We start from the raw sequence: 17890 nt of genomic DNA, 5'->3' as shown, positions 1-17890 counted from the left end.
ATTGCTAGACTTGAAAACTCTCAGGAATCATTGGATTCTCTGAGACATCATAAGACTATTGTAGGACTTGAACGTCCTCAAGAATCATTGGATTCTCTGAGGCATCATAAGACTGTTGCAGGACTTCAAAACCTGTAGGAATCATTGTATTCCCTAATATACAAAAAGACTGTTGCAGGACTTCAAAAACTTGTGGGGATCACTGGATTCCCTAAACGTGAAGCAATGGACTGGTTTGGTTTTGGACTATCTCTTGGTTGCTGAAGAAGGCGTATGTGTGACTGATGTTTACATGCCCTCCTTCTAGGACTTTTGGAAATCTTTTACAAAAACTATGTTGATTTATATTGTTTGTTATATCACTACTTGCATGTACAATTCATGTTTGTTACACCTCATCGAGCCTGCACTGACTGTGGGGAGAGTCAACCTTCAAACATGTTAATAGAGAATTGTCCAATTGGCAATTAGTCTCATGTGCTCTATTATCCAAGTGCATTTGCTAGTTCTAGCCCTTTATAGTAATCTGTCTTTCTTTTTGCTTTCATTTGTAGTCCCATTGCTTAGCACAGATAGACAAAAAGTTCATTTACTGACTGGCAAATAAAGGCAAAATCCCTCCCATGTACCTCTTAACAAGCAGTTAACCAGGCTCCCAAAACTTACAGCAACAAAGAAGTCACTCTTTATCAGTCAAAGCTGCCCGTTCCATTATTATATGAAATAAAATCTACTTCCTTAAAATTCTTATCCACTTTAGACTTCTATTGTAAAAAAAATAATAATAATGTCTTCATTCTTTTACATAAAAGACTTTGAAATATTTTAAGACATCTTTCACATGTCACACAGCTTTTCCTTCTCTAGAGAAGATTCACCAAGTACTTTTGACTATTTCTCATGATACTCTTGATCACTTCTCCAATTTTACCAATTTTTATTTTACCAATATCCTCTTAAAATAAAGAACCCAGAAATAGAATATTATTTCAGATATGATCTATTAGACTACAACTTAACTAGACATTAAAATTGTATTACTATGACCCAAGATAGCCAAATAAAGGCTTGTGGAATATGAAAATTCATTTAAATGCATATGGGACAGTCAATAATTAAGAATGCTAGTGAAATAAAGAAGAGAGTAACAGATTTGCAATTAGAAAAACATGGGCTCTTTATCATGTGGCAACTCACATATTACATGAGCCTCAATTTCTTCATCTATAAAATGGAAACAATTCCTGTCTTGAGTCTTTGAGGACTATGACAACTATGATGATGATGATGATGTTTTGTTTTCATTTGGATCTAATTCTTTGTGACCTCCTTTAGGGTTTTGTGGGGCAAAAATACTATAGGGGTTGCCATTTCTTTCTCCAGCTTATTTTACAGATGAGGAAACTGAAGCAATGGTGGGATAACTATAGATACTATTTATATCTACATAAATGTAATATTCCTTGTTTCTGCAAATAAAGTGGAAAATATTTCATTCATGTTCCTAAAATAAAGTATTTCTTAGACTTTAAATCTAGAACTGAAATCAACTAATTCAACCCTCTCATTTTACAGGTGAAGAAACTGAGGCCCAGAGATATGTCAGATAAAAATATCTAAGAAAACTTTTGGTATAAAGGGCTCTTTTTATTCAAGTTTATACTACTATAACTAAGCCACTTCAATTCTTAAAAAACCAATACAACTCTCAAGAGAAATTTTCATCATTATCAAAGTTTTCTGGGCAAAAATTCAATTCATCCATGAACAAAGTCTAGTGACTCAGACATTAAGCAATATTCAAAACACATTAACATGTAAACATAATACTAGAATAGTAGAACAGGCATAGTATGCAAATATTGAGATATTCCAGATCATTTTAGATTGTTCTAATTTAGTGAGAACATTATGAAAATCTTTAATGAGATATTCCTACAAGTACTAAACCAGCTGATCATCTTCACCTTCCTCCCTATGTGCGTCAATAAAATCATCAGGGGGCTATTTACTCTACAGAGGAAAAGAACATTACCATGATTACCTGATGCAGTCTCTCACAAATCACAGTAGATACAGAAGAAATGTCTCTAGAAAGATGAATTAGAATACAGGCCAGGTTTATTTAGATCAAAGGCCAAAAATGTTTCAAAGAAAAGCTTTCAAATTAAAATGCTCTATTCATTTAAGTATTCAACTATATTGATACTAAATGTCTTTAAAGAGTAACCTGTTTAAACTATGGATATTACTAGAAAATAACGCAAAGAAAAAAAGGGAAATAAATTTGTATGTAGTCTTATTAAGAAATAGTTAACAGGTAATTATAAAGTATACTTTTCTTGGGTAACTTGTAACAGAATAACAATAATAATGCATAATACTTGTGCATCCTTTTGAAATTCTAACTTTAGTAACTACATGTAAATAATGAAAATAAATATTTTTAAGACTAGAAGGACAAGAATTTCAAATACCTCAAAGGACCACACTTTTTAAGTAATGTAGTGTTGGGAAACCCATAAGGCAAAAAGAGAGAGAGACAGAGAGAGATAGGTTTAAATTTTAAGCTCAAAGTAAAATTATAATCAAATTTTGTACCAATTAATGTCTTGAATCCTTTTCAAAATCCCAATGTTTGAAGGAAAAAAAAGGATTACTTAAAACCACTCATCTACTAGGAAACACTTCAGCTACCTGAAAAATTTAAAAGAAAATTTTTTTAGAGATTCCCAAAATTTACATAGTACAAGTTTTATAAATTATGCTTTTGTATGTCATTTAATGATTTTAACATGTTGCACCCAATTTAAGAAATATCAGCATTTATATATCCAAATGAGTGTGTTATATTCCAATATCTTCAATATTGCAACTATTGCTCAAAACAATTTTTGGAACTCTTGTTTTGAAACTGCCTTTAAAGATAGTTTGGTAACTCAATACCTTAATTCAATGATGTGGATCTGTAATCAGGAAGACTTATCTTCCTGAATTCAAATCTGACCTCTGACACCTTTAATTAGAGGTGACTCTGGATAAGTTACTTCTCCCTGTTTGCCTCAGTTCCTCATCTGTAAAAAGAGCTGGCAAATGGCAAACCACTCCGATATCTTTGCCAAGAAAATCCAAATGGAATGATGAAAAGTCAAACATGACTGAACAATAATTAAAGAGTATAAAAATTTAGATTAGACAGTTTCAATCAGTATAACATTTGCTTAGTGTTTTTGAACAGACAGAGCACTGCATTAGACTCTAGAGAAATGCAAAGTTTAGATAAGACATGATTCCTATCCACAAAGCATTATAATATTGTATAGAAACAATTCTCATATATAATAATCACTTATCGCTATAGTACTTTAAGATTTAGAAAGTTATTTTCTCATGACCCTGTAAGGTTGGTAATATTAGTGTTATCTTAAAATACTTTAGAGCAATATTTATCTGAGTGTTAGCTATGCCACCTGTAAAATGGAGATAACTTGAAAGCAAAATTCAGCACAGGTTTCTTCATTTGTCAGTGTCTTCTGCTTAAGTTATATCATACTTACTTACCCAGACTGGCATAGATTCTCTCCCTAACAGAAGAGAAATTCCCAGAGAGACAGAGATTGTTTCATATTTGTCTTTGTAATCCCAGAATTTAGCACAGGGGCTGACATAATGTAGGTGCCTATTAAATGCTTGAATATACCATACCCATTTTCATAGATAAAATTAAGACGAGCCAGGAAAATAAAGTGATTTAGGCAGTATTATACTACTATCAAGTGTCATAACTAGAACATAAACAACTAAATCCAAGCCCTGTAAACATTCCAATCATGGTATATTGGAAAAATTTAAAAGAAAATTCTAAGTGAAATCTAGAGAAAAGGAAGTCACTTATTGGCTTGAAAGGGATTGAAAAAAAGGCTTCTGGAGGACTTTGAAAAGTAGATTGGCTTTAAAGGTTAGGTAGGAAGTTAACAAAAAGGGGAAGGAAAAATAGTTTAGCCACAGAGAAGAAAAGCCTGAGGAAGAGTATGGAGGTAGGAAAGCCCTTTGGGGCTGGAGAAAGCCTTCTGGCTGAAGGATAGTTTAGTGCTAACATTTAAGCTTCCTTTCAGATTTAATACCGTGATCCTCTCTGTTGTATTTCATATCACTGCTTTAGCCAAGTAAATCTCTCAAGCCATTGAATAAAGGCTTAACTACAAGGGAAAGAAGCTTGAACTTTTCTATGAAGACACAAGAGAGCTACTAGTGATTTGATTAAGCTTAGAAGGGACACAGCTATAGATGTCTAAGTGTGTGCAAGATTAGACTGTATATAGTATTAGAAATATAAAGATGGAGCAAATGGTGATGGGGTGATTCCTTAGAAGGCTGCTACAACAATCCAGGTAGATAATAAGTTGGTAATAAGGACTGGTGATAGCATTTAGAGAACAATGGAGTAAGGAAACTCTTAGGCATGTGAGCAACTCCTTTGGCTGAGTTTAACAGTAAATTGGTCAATGAAGGTGGAAATATCTGAATCATGAAAGTATAAATCTATCACAAACTAGCTTTGTGACCTTGGGAAAATCACCTAATTTTTTCTGGACCCAAAGTTTCCTTATCTATAAAATGAGGAAGCTGGATCATCTCAATAATTCGTTTTTCCAAATCTTAAAGAAATAGTACATCAAGGAATGAGAATTTTAATTCCTACCAAACAAACATGCCTAATAACATGCAGGCTATTATCTTAACTGTATTCTCATCAAGTCTTCAAGGAGACTTTTTTCCCAGTTCCAAATCTTTGGCTTCATAATAGGAGCCAAGGGACAAACAGGATTCACAAAATTACACAATCTCTGATTAAAAAAAGGACTCCAAAAGTCATTCTAGTCCAACTAGTACCTGAATAAGAATCCTCACAATGTATCCCTAACATGCTATAACAAAGTCTCCCTGGGAAGACTTCTGATGATGGAACTCTCATCATTTCCTCACATTAAACCATTGAGCATATTACTAAGTACTCTTACCAACTAGGATTGCCCTCCTCAGGACCTGGCTCTACTTCATTAATGTTGTTCCTAAAATGTTCTGAAAGCAATATGCCAGACATAGACTATAACTCTCCAAATCATTTCTAAGTAGTATAGTGACAAGATCAGAGTTCTAATTTACAAAGATTAATAAGGCAATACTACACTGGACAGGCTAAATTACTAAGGAGACACTAGAGGCAGAAAGACTAGTTTATAATACTCATATTCTTCTGTTTTAGAAATGAGAGATTCCTTAATGTACTTGAAAGAACCAGAAATTTAAATATCAAAACTGCCATTTGGAACCAAATCATGAGGCCAATTCAATTAGACCAAACAAGCAAAAACATCTATAAAAAGATAGAATGATTAAAAGGTATTTAATATCTCTGAAACACTGGTACTAAAATTTTATGTAGAACATATGTTCTATATATCAAAACAAGAATGTTTATAATTTTATAAGGACAATGAAAAAGAAAATATTTTCCCCAATAGTTCTCATCTTAGAACTATGTTTTTCTGAAAGAAAAATAAATTCTTAAATTTTACATAACAATTTAAATAGTTCCTTCATGTGTTTCTTAGAAAATATAAAGATTTCTAATTCTGGTGAAAACAATTCTAAAAATTTTAGCACAATTACCAAATATATTCACAGCATATTCTTCTCTTATTTCAAAATTATACATTCCTCATCTACATATTTTATAAATGAAATATACTATGCACTTTTCATGAAATTATTTAGCAATAAAAATTTTTACATTTGGTAGATATTAAAACAAAATCTTACAAATAATTCCATTATTAAATTGGGATAACTTGGAAAAATAGGGGCAGAGCCATTCTTCAATAAACATAATATACTCTCTTCATATAAAGGTGTGAGACTATTCATATAATTAGAGAATATTGTACCATAGTGGAAATGGACAGATTTCTTCTTTATTCTAGATGACTATCATCTTATATCCCTTAATACATGGGGATTGATTATCCTAATAGCTTTTATAGTACCATAGTTATTTCCACAGCAGACCACATGTTTATTAGTCACACTCAACAGACTGAAAGTACAGGGACTATAATATCCTGCTGCATTTATTAATTATTGATTTTTTAAAAGCATTTGACTCAGTAGGACAAAGTGCAATCTTAAAGCCTATTTTCAAATAAAGTATTATTTTGCATATATGTAGAATAAAAGTATACAATACTATACCAGATATATTGAAGGAGATAACTTAGTTCACAGAACCACTGACTGATATAGCAAATTCTGATAACATCTGCAATGCTGCGTTCATAACTTTCCTACCAATCTAGAGTATGGAGAGAAGCTTATAAAACATTATCTGTTCTCTTGGACCAAGACTGGCCATTAAAATTAATCTTTTTACTCATCTTACATTTGCATTTTTGTAGTTAATGTATAAACTGTTTTCTAGTTCTCCTTATTCGTCAACAGTTCATATAGAACTTTTCATGTTTCTCTCAAATTCTCATAAACAGTCATAAGATGGTCAAAAAAAGCAATAAAAGGACACTCTCAAGGTATCTATCTCTTAAGAATTTTAGAATTGATTGTAAGACCTAAAAGACTCTAGTACAGGACCTCCCCAGAATGGTATGCCCTCTATGAGTAAAATAGGATTGAATTATTTCAGAAAAAATGTGATATATGCAGAATTAGAGAAGGTAAGCAAGCCATGTGTTCACATGGACTATTTGTGTCTAACCTGTGGTGGAGCATTTAAAGCTCATATTGATCTGATCAGTCACAATTGGCAGACTGTAACTCGACTCTAACATAGTGATGTCATTTTGGTCCTCTTGAGAATGAAGGACAACCAACCAGCAACCAACTTCAAGAAGGAACTCCACTCATCAACCACAGGATTTACTTAAGCTACCTGAGTTTACTTAACCTCCCTGAATTATTTCACAATTTCTATTCTTCCTCAATACCTATCTTGACAGGTAAACTGGTAAAGCTTGATTAGTCTAATCTGCTAAGGAAGAAACAAGCATTTATTAAGCACCTATTATGTGCCAGTCAGTCTATGAAATACTTTACAAACAGTATTCATTTGATTCTCACAACAACTCTGGAAGATAGTAATATTATTAACTCCATTTTACAGCTGAGGAAACTGAGGCAATCAGAGGTTAAGTGACACACAGCTACTTAAGAATCTTCATCTGGATTTGAACTCATATCTTCATGACTCCAAGTCCGGTACACTCTCCACAAGTTACTTAAATGCTTTCTGAGTAAAACTATGCCAAACTGAGGTAAACTACTACTTTTCAACCTTTCAAACCAATCCTGATATCTAATCTATTGTGTGGCAGCAGGATACATAGTGAAATCATACAGAGAAGGGTCTATAAAGAATGCAGGGAGTCTAAGTGATTTCATTGACATAATGGTACCTCCCTCCCCAGCAACTTATGAAAAATTGCCCACTGAGGCCAGTAAATATGCCTTTCTTATCCTCTCACCTGTGAACTTTTTCCCTTTGGTCACCCACAATTCTCAACTTACTCTAGACATCCTACTCCACTACAAAAAAGGAAACTAGGTATTCTGATTAAAATATTTTACATGAAATTGGGAATGAGGTTTCTTTATATAATCAATAAGTTGAATGAACAAACAGTTTTATGTCATAAAGATAACATACATTAAAAGCATCCCATGGAAGAAGTACCTTTTTTTTTTTTTTAATACTTTATCCATACTTTTTATTAAAATGCAAAAAATTTTGGTTATATTCCTTCCATTTCCCAAACTCAACCAAAAAGGGGAAAATTAGCTTAAAACATATCATAAAACCCCAAGGTTTATTTTATAAGTTAAAAAGGCTATAAATTATATCTTTATTTCTAGGGGAAAAAAGAGTCTATCAAAATAAAGGATTCAATGCAGAAGTAGAGACCTTGGTCCATAAGAAAATCTTGATAGGAGCAGTTAAGAGTTATGAATATGCTTCCTGTGAGCAGGGATTGTTCCATCTTTTGTATTTGTATCCACAGTACCTAAATGCCTGACACATAAGAGGTGTTAAAACAAAAAATGTTCTTTGAAAATATAAGTCAAAACACCTATTTTTAAAGATTGTTTTCCCTATTTTGCTTTTGGTAGATTCATTTTGTTTCTTACTATATTCATTTATCCCTACACTAGGACCCAATTATGTCTTTCCTTTCCTTCCCCTCCCTGCACTGAGCCAAAAAATATATCCACTACTCTGGATTTGATACATTAAAAGACTCAAACCAAAAAAATCATCTGGAAATAATTTCTTAGAACCAGTCCAGTTTAAGTCAAATGAATCTGTTCTAATCTTTCAAAGAAGATAATTCAATATAAGATTTTTTTTTTTTAATGTCAAAGAACCTCAACCATAGCTGGTAAAACTGATTTTAAAGTTCCAAAGTAAATATATTTTTTTTAAGTTTCTATTTTTTAAAATTCCTATTTTGTGCAAAACTCAATACTATTGGTTTGTGTGTGAAGCCTTCTGAAATAACGAAATCTGTATTTCAAAATCAACCTTAAAAAGAAAAAATAAAAGTAAATAAGCTATTTTTGCTGCAGAAAGGACACTGCATTCTGTGAAAGACTAATAAAAACTTCATAGGACATGATAGTAGGCAGTAACTTAATTTGTACCTTCTACTATAAAGAATATCAAGGCTTAAAATGATTACTGAATGAATAAATGAAAAAGTATTTATTAAGCTTTTACTATGTGCCAAGCACACCGTTAAAGCCCTGGAGATAAAAAGAGAAGAATTAAGTCAGCTACTACCATTTTCTAATTGGGGGAAAAAGCACATGAGAGTTGGGAAGGCCCAGACAGTCCAATAGGTATATAAACAGTTCTGGCTCTTCCATATTTTCTGTGAAACCTCTTAACTTCCACACCTTTTTCCCTCTAGTCTTTATGTCTTTCCCTTTCTCTCTGTCAACTAGATATAGCTGGGAAGTAATTTTTTAAAAGTTTGTAACATTTATTCTAGTTGTATCTCATTCTTTTATATATATAATTTAGTAAGACATTTAAAGATATGAAACTGAATGTGGTCTACCAATTATTTTCTTTGTCGATTTATGGCCTTTGAATGGGGAAACTGTTCCATAGTATTACTCAAATTAAAAAGATGTAACTTCTTAAACTTAAAAAATTTCAGATGCTTGTGTACTGAACTGAATTACGAGAATATATTTTTGCCCTCTAAATCCAAATATGTTCTTCTACTTTATCTCCCACTAAAGCATCAAACAAAGCAGACAATTAATATTACATTCATTCAACATTTATCCAACACTTAATATGGGCAAGATACTATCCTAGGTGCTAAAGGGAATTAAAAATTGAATAAGAATAGGTCCCTGTCCATATAAAATGCATTCTCCAATAGAAGAGAGACATGTATACAAATAGATGCGATGCAAAACATTGTAGTAAGTTCAGGAGAAAAAACCAGGAAGAGAGGTCTTCTGTCTTCTCTCTTTCCTCCTCTCTCTCCCTCGTTCTGTTTCTGTCTCTTTCATAACACCAGCAGTTTCCCTGAAATCAATCAGATAATCATTCCTATCTCCTTCTAAATATCCTGAACTCTCTTCCTGGATGTCCCAAGTACTTCTGAGTCCTAGGAGGTGAGCTTTACCCTTATCTTACCCAGAACCAGACCTATACAATTTCTAATCCATGAACTCTACAATTCCTCTTCTAATTCCCCTTATGCAGGCTCCTCCCATTACAATGTAAGCTAGGATGTGACGAAGGAAGTATTTTTGTTGTACCAGAATACGTGATATATTCTGGCAGTCACCTTTAAGATCATTTTGTTAAAGCAAGCAGAACCAAAAAGCAACCCTCCGAGGTGGAATAGTCTAATAAAAACAATGCAACCCTTTGGGAGAAGCATCATAGTATAGAAGTAGTATAGGTTCAAAGTCAAAGTCCCTAACATAGTCAACTAATTAAGTGACATTCTCTGAGCCACACCTCTTTGGACCTTAGTGTACTTATGTATAAAAAGATTACACACACACACACACACACACACACACACACACACACACACACACACCCCAGAATCATTCCAAAGGTGTTACTTGGCCTAATAAAGAAAATGCATTTTACACTCTGGCAATGAACAACCTAAAATGATTTTTTATGTGAAGTATGTTTCAAGATGAAAGGCAGCACAGTGTTACTCAAAATATAGAATCTTATTAAGACACTTGAACCAGAATCCTGGCTCTTCTTATTGAATGGGACCAGGTGAAGATTTCTCAAAAAGTCTGAGAAGAATTAGATCAGGACTTAGGCCTAAGTCACATGATCCCTATTCCCAGAGGGTTGTATGATAGGAAAGGTCACACCCTAGGTCAAAACTCCAGGAAGTGACCTGACCCACAGAAAGTAAACAACATTGCTGACCATTGGTCAATGGCTTTTCAGTGCATCCAATGAAAACACTTGGGTCTTCTGCTTTTTAACCAAATTCATTATTTCTGGCTCATTGGGCCAGGCACAATGCTGAGGGATGGGAGCCTCTTAGGCCCTATGTCTGCTCAGTCTTTGTGCAAGGACCAAATAAATGCTTCCTCTTGGTATCTGAAGATGCCTCTGAGTAGTCAATTTGGGTAAGCTGGTCTAGCACCCGTCCCACACACTATTTACTATTTAAGATAATTAGAGGAAAAAAATCACTTAATTTCCCCTGGTCTCAAATTTTCTGGGTTGTAGAATGAAGAGTTTGAATTACATGCTTTCCTTCTAACTGTTCTATGCTTCTAGGTGTATGTGAAAACACAGAAAAAAGAAACAAATTTCATTTGACTCCTTTGTTAATTAGCAAGTGATTCCTAAAGATGTCATTATCCCTTCCTCCCCAATGACTATGTACAAGAAAGAAGATCTAGGGAGACTCGTAACAGGGAGATTCAGAAGCACTAACTCCAGAAATAAAAAAGTAGAGAGGGGGAGTTAGATGGAATTGACTCAAAACAAGAAGGAAAAGTTGAACTGGCATAAAAGCCAAGGAAGATAACAAAGACGAAGTTGAATTCTATATTCCAGTAAAAAAAGCAGAAATTATCACAATAAGTTTTTTTAAGGGATTTGGTCCTGATGGCAATTTTTTCATGCTTATTTGTCCTTATCTATTTTCAAGGTACTAACAGCAGGCAACAGCAATATCTAAAAGGGGTTTTAAACTTGCTTAGGAAGCAAAAGGGAAAGTAGTGAGTGTGTCTGGGCTTCACAGTGCATTTGGAAAAATAAGATATAAGAAGTCTGAGGACAGAGACTGATTCTATAAATCTAGCTAGCATTAGTACTTATTTATATACACTGTCTCTGATTAGAATATAAATTCAAGGGCAAGGACAGTTTGTTTTCCCTTGGTCTCATCGGGACTTTGCAAAGCACCCAATACGAAAAGTAGGTGCTTCTTAAGGGCCAGTTGGCCCCCTCCCCCTTTTTTAGAAGGGGAAGAAAGTTAGTAAATAGCTGGGGACTTCAAGTTTTACATAAGGGAAGCTCTTAGTAAAGAAATTCAACCAATATAAATCTGCAATTGTAGCCTTTGAGAATTGTGTGAGGCAATTTATAAGAATTAAAACCATTCTCCAATGATAAATGGTCAAAGGATATGAAGACAATTTTCAGATGAAGAAATTAAAACCATTTCTAATCATAAGAAAAGGTGTTCTAAATCACTATTGATCACAGACATGCAAATTAAGACAACTCTGAGATACCACTATACACCTCTTAGATTGGCTAAGATGACAATCTTATAATGACAAATATTGGAGGGGACGTGGGAAACGGGGACACATACATTGTTAGTGCAACTGTGAACAGATCCAGCCATTCTGGAGAGCAATTTGGAACTATCCTCAAAAAGTTATGAAACTGTGCATACCCTTTGATCCAGCACTGTTACTACTGGGTCTGTATCCTAAAGAGATCTTAAAGAAGGGAAAGGGACCTGTATGTGCAAAAATGTTTGTGGCAGCCCTCTTTGTAGTGGCTAGAAACTGGAAACTGAGTGGATGCTCCTCAATTGGAGAATGGCTGAATAAGTTATGGTATATGAATGCTATGGAATATTATTGTTCTGTAAGAAATGACCAACAGGATGATTTCAGAGAGGCCTTGAGAGACTTACATGAACTGATGCTGAGTGAAATGAGCAGAACTAGGAGATCATTGTACATGGCAACAGCACGATTATAGGACGATCAATTCTGATGAACATGAGTCTTTCCAATAATGAGATGACTGATACCACCAGTTCCAATGATCTTGTGACAAAGAGAGCCATTTACACCCAGAAAGAGGACTGTGGGAACTGAGGGTGGGTCACAACCTAACATTCTCACTCTTTTTGTTGTTGTTCGCTTGCATTTTATTTTCTTATTCATTTTTTTTCCTTTTTAATCTGATTTTGCTTGTGCAGAAAGAGAATTGTATAAATATGTTGACACATTTTAGCATATATTTAAACATGTATAACATATATTGGATTGCTTGCCATCTAGGGGAGGAGGTGGGGAAAGGGGAAAATCTGAAAAACAAGGTTGTGCAAGGTCACTGTTGACAAATTATCCATGCATATGTTTTGAAAAGAAAAAGTTAAAAAACAAATTTAAAAATAAAAATAAAATAAAGTGCAAAACTGGGGGGGAAAGGGGAGAGAATTGTGTGACACCCTGAAACATTAAGTTACTAGCCTGGGGCACCAAGCCAGAGAGGCAGGACCTGAAATCACTGTGTCCAGACTCTAAGGTGTACCCTCTATCCACTGTACAATGAAGTTTCTCATTTTACACAAATACAGTAGGCACTTAATAAATTCTACTGAAGTGGGAAAGCAGTTTGATAGCAAATGAAAAACAAGGGCACCAATTTAATGAGGCCCATATGGCAGAGAAAGGAATTGAAAGCAGAGCTGGACATACAGTAAGAGGCCTCTTAGGCCCACCACCCTTTTCCTGGTAGGCTAATCTCCAGAGAATCTGTTGATATGTTGATTACTATGTTCAATTTACAACTATGAACAACAATGATAAAACTCTCCCAAAGCATCAAGAGCCATGCTTGGCTTGATCACAGTCACTTCTTCTGAATGGATTAGGCAGAAAAATAAGAGAAAAGACGTAATTAGAGAGAGACAAAAGAAAAAATGGTCATATTTAAAACCAAGTCTCCAGCTCACAGATATACTTACAAGATTTCTAATTCATGATCAAGAAATTTAAGTTTATATTGACTAAGGAAGCCAAGAGCCTAGCACACACATCCTCATTATTCAGGAAGAGGCAGTTAATAAGATCTTCAAGGCCCTCACACCACAGGAATTCAGAGACACTTAGCATCAATTATTAAATAACTACTAATCTCTAACAGAGAAAAGGAAAAAAGGGAGCAAACTGTCTAGGTCAGATGACCAGTCACAAAAAATATTATCTTTTAAAAGCTCAATAAAGATGGTAGAAGTCAAATTATTTCCCATATTATAGTCATTACAACAGCCTGAAGGTATAGGCAAGAACAGTTTCTAAATCTTGAGACACATTCCATATCATTTCCAAAATATTTTATCATCTTAATCATAGAAATTCCTATATCTACACCATAGTGAACAATTATTACAAGTGTAGTTGTATACAGGAGCATGAATTTGATACTAATGGGCAAGAATAACAGTTTGTAAATTCTAACAGATTAGTAAGACTTCCTTCTTACAAAGTCTAGTCATTAAAGAAAAAAAAAAGGTAATTCTAAATACTTTGTTAGTTAACTGATAGGGGGTTTTGCTTTTGTATTCTCAATTTCTAACCTAGTACCTTTATATTGTTTTTCAAGGCTGGGAAGTTCCTACTGAAGAAAATGTATAGATCTACAGGATGAAACTAGAATATTTAATTCCAAAAGAATTCACAATATGTACTTTTAAGCTTTCATAAATTAGAATAAATTTGTAATTTCACCACAACCCATCTAGCACTTCTCAACCTGTACAACTTTCTTGTTCGTGTCATCCCCAAAAGCATGAATTCTAAATTTTCTGTAAAGGCTTATTTTAGTTCAGAGTACAAAAAGTTTTATTCCAAATCTTTTTGAAAAATTGTAGGAAAAGGACTATTCATTCAGGTCTCTAACAATTTCTCTGAATCAAAACTCATATAAAATTGATGACTTGGCTTTGAGAATGACAGAATGAGAATGAGAAGAATAGGAAGTATGAGAAAAGAGAAGATAAAGATATTCTGAAAGCTTGATTATTGTAGAGACTTAGATATTACTATTTATCAGGGGTTTTGCCTGGAACAAAGATGAAAAAATAGAAATCTGCCCACATTTCTAATATCAAACTATCTTCCCCATAAAAATCATTTAGACCTTAACATCACATTACTGATGAACAGAATGAGGAAAAGTTGCATAAGCATAACAACTGGAGAAGTAGAGTTATAAAATCACAATCAAAGCACACATTTACATAAACACTTACTATGTGCCAAGTGTTGTGCTACATCCTTTGTGATCATTATCTCATTTGATACTTACAACAACCCTGGGAGGTAGGTGCTATTATTATGTCCAATTTCCAGATGTGGAAACTGAAAAAGATTAAGTAAGCAGCCATATAGCTAATAGCTAATATTAGCCACATAGCTAATAAATGCCTCAAGCTAGACTTAATCTCAAGTCTTCCTGATTTCAAGCCTGGTGCTCTATACAATATACCACCTAGCTTGTATATAAATATATGATTTAAGGAGTGAACATCCTCTTCTAATCTTCTTAAAACCCCTTTACATCATTCTCTATTCTCTCCACTTTCCTCCAGTGGTCAATGGTCTCAAAAAAAATTTTTTTTTGTAAAGTACAAGGCAAGGTTCTCAGCTGGGAGGGTCAGAAACAGAAATCATGAGAGATTTGAAAGGATAAAAAAGTTTCAAAGAGTCACCATGGAGAGTAGATGAGTGAATTAATAAGGGAGATTTCAAAGGATTGCCTAATGATTGTGAAGCCCAGTGAAGGTCGCAGTGTTAAGTTGTAAACTATTAGATGTGTAAAAATTAAATAAATAAGGTTAAATTTGTAGTGGACTTAGAATGGCCCCATGATTTTCACCACGTATGTTCAATGCCATTTATATATATATATATGTAATTAATGTATGATTTTGTGTGCCCTGATTTTAGGGGAGTTTCTGTTCTAACAGTAAGTTAGTAGTCCTAAATCTTCTAGTTTTAGAATCTGCCTGAGAAAACCTCTACATTCAATCTTGTCTGACCACTCCTTAATCAGATTGCTTCTGGCCTCAGGAAATTCTCACAGCTCAAACTCCTGAGACAATAGTGAATAAAATCATTCCAATTTATTGCTGGTAATCTTGTCAGTAATAATCTGATCAAGTGAGAACCACTCCTTCTGGAGACCACTTCTTCCTGCCTATGAACCATAGAATTAGCATATCTATATACTGAAAGCTGTATAAAATAATCTTGCTTCTGTTTCTCTGCTGAATTCTCTTACAATTCAGCCTGCTTTGTAATAGATATTACCATTGCAATAAAACTTTGCCTCTTAACTAGGAGATAGATTCAAGCCTACAAATACTTTTGGATACCTTGCAATACCAGTCTAGGACCCCAAACTCTTGGGGTCACTCCTTTCCAACCCCAACGGTAGGGATTGTATAAGGCTGAACCTTGGCCAGGTGCAACTGGCAACAAGGATAACAAGATGGCACAGGGGGTACAGCACCAGGTTTGAAATCAGAAAAACCCGAGCTCAAATTTAACCTCAGACACTTTCGACTATATAATTAGCTAAATCAAAGGAGCTACTAAACCACTCCGGTATATTTGCCAAGAAAATCTCAAATGGGATCATGAAGAGTTGAACACAATTGAAATAACTGAACAACAAAAAATGGAAATATGATAAAGAGGACAGAAACTCAAGAGATTGCAGTGGAGAGTTAAACTGGTTCATCAAGGAGTCACAAGAAGGAGAAAAAATTGAAAATGGTTAATGCAGGGGAGATGGCCTAGGAGAAAATGAGAGGTAAAGGAGGTTGCAGTATAGATAAAGAGTAGGATTTGATGATCAGGACTCCTAGATGGTGCAATGTATAGCCCTGGAGTCAGGAATCCTGTGTTCAAATTCAGCCTCAGACATTTAATACCTTCTAGCTCTGTGACCCTGGGCAAGTAACTTAATTCCATTTGCCTCACCAAAAAAAAAAAAAAAAACCAACAACAAAAACAAAAATAGGATTTGGTAAGGGAAGGAAGAAGTAAAGATAAAAAAGCCAATAGATTATGGTTAAAGGGATGTCAAAATTCTTGAAAATGGAGGATGGCAAAATCAAGAGTATAACCATTTTTATATATAGCAGTGTAAGGGCCCTTTAAATGGGCGGACACAGTGCATCGGGAGATTGAGGCCCAGAAGTATTAGGACTGCCCTTGGGCGGGATCCTGGCCATATTGAGATAGTTTTGTAATGGGTGACTCTCTCGCTGATTGGCTGTGTGTGTGACCTCACAGGCCCTATATAAGCCCACTGCAGGCAGCAACTGCCCTCTTTAACCTCGTGCTGTTCACCCTGGCTCCTAGCCTGGGTGGCCAAGCCAAGATGGGTAGCCGAAAGAGGTAAGGATTTTGGTAGTGAACACATAGGTCTTCTGACCAGGTGTTCACTTGGGAACCAACAAGTCAGGGCATCAGTTAGGGCATTATGTGAGTAGGTATAATAAAGGCTTTTAAGATTACACGTGGTTGTTCTTGAGCGCGCTACCGGTTATTAAGCTATAGATTCAAGAGATTGTGGCCAGAGACCTTAGAAGGCCTCAGAGGAGGCGAGCTGGGTAGAGCTCACATTGCAAAGGACAGTGGTCAAAGGTACTCTGGTGGGTCTAGGACAGACTAGTAATTGTAACTGCCAGGAGAGCACATAACAAATGGCGCCCAACGTGGGGCACGCATCAGGAATTATCAGGTTTTGAAAATATTTAATATTCAGAATTAAGATTCTGAAAGATCCGGTAGAAACGCCACTTAAGAGGGAAGACAGAGAAGCAATATGGACCCAGTTAAATCTGGGATCAGACTCAAGGACACAGCTGAACATAATGCTTATTATATAAAGAGGTTAAAGAGCCAGATGGAAGATCTTTTAACAAAGATCACCACTGAAGAACAGCAGGAAGCTTGTAATCAAGCTCCCAGAAGGCTATCCCCACACCTATTAGATATAGCTCGGAGAGGGAGCAACCTAGAGCTAATGCGTATGTATGACAGTATAGAGTATAAAATGCCACAGCAAGAGTTGCTGGAATTGCAGGTTAAACTACAGATGGAGATAGAGAAAGAAGAAAAAGCTAGGTTACTACAGATAGAACAGGAAGAGTTCAAACCAGTGGCTGAAACTAAGGAAGGAAATAAACGAACCACATGGACTAAAGTTGTAGAAATTCTTCTTAGCATTTTGTTGGTTTACCTCCTGCATTGTTGTTTTAAGGAATGTATTGATTACTCTTCCTTTGAGAAGAAGTTTAGTTCTTTTTATGTGCAAAGCTCAGGTTTGATTTTAAATCAGCCTTTGGGGGATTTTCCAATTCTTCCCTCTGCCTCACCTTCTTGGGCCAAGGGAGTAGGGGGAGGAGGAAAAGGAAGGGCGATAATACCATCAGCACTGCCCATTAATCCATTCAAAACTCCTGTGTCTTCATTTCAAAGGACTGGAGTAGGCTTTATGGCCCAAGGCATAAAGGAATTGTGGGGTATTGAGTATAATCAGAAAAGTTTTAAA

General features: G+C 34.9%; 1 protein-coding gene across 2 annotated transcripts in view; it reads right to left on the bottom strand.

The window, feature by feature from the left end:
• Nucleotides 1-17890, bottom strand: part of UBL3 (ubiquitin like 3) — a 78573-nt gene that overhangs the window by 41981 nt on the left and 18702 nt on the right. The gene's annotated exons all lie outside the window — the stretch shown is intronic.

This window comes from Sminthopsis crassicaudata, chromosome 3, assembly GCF_048593235.1.
Source record: "Sminthopsis crassicaudata isolate SCR6 chromosome 3, ASM4859323v1, whole genome shotgun sequence".
NCBI classification, from domain to species: domain Eukaryota; kingdom Metazoa; phylum Chordata; class Mammalia; order Dasyuromorphia; family Dasyuridae; genus Sminthopsis; species Sminthopsis crassicaudata.
Note: the sequence above shows the minus strand (reverse complement) of the source record. Positions and strands in the feature narration are given on the sequence as shown.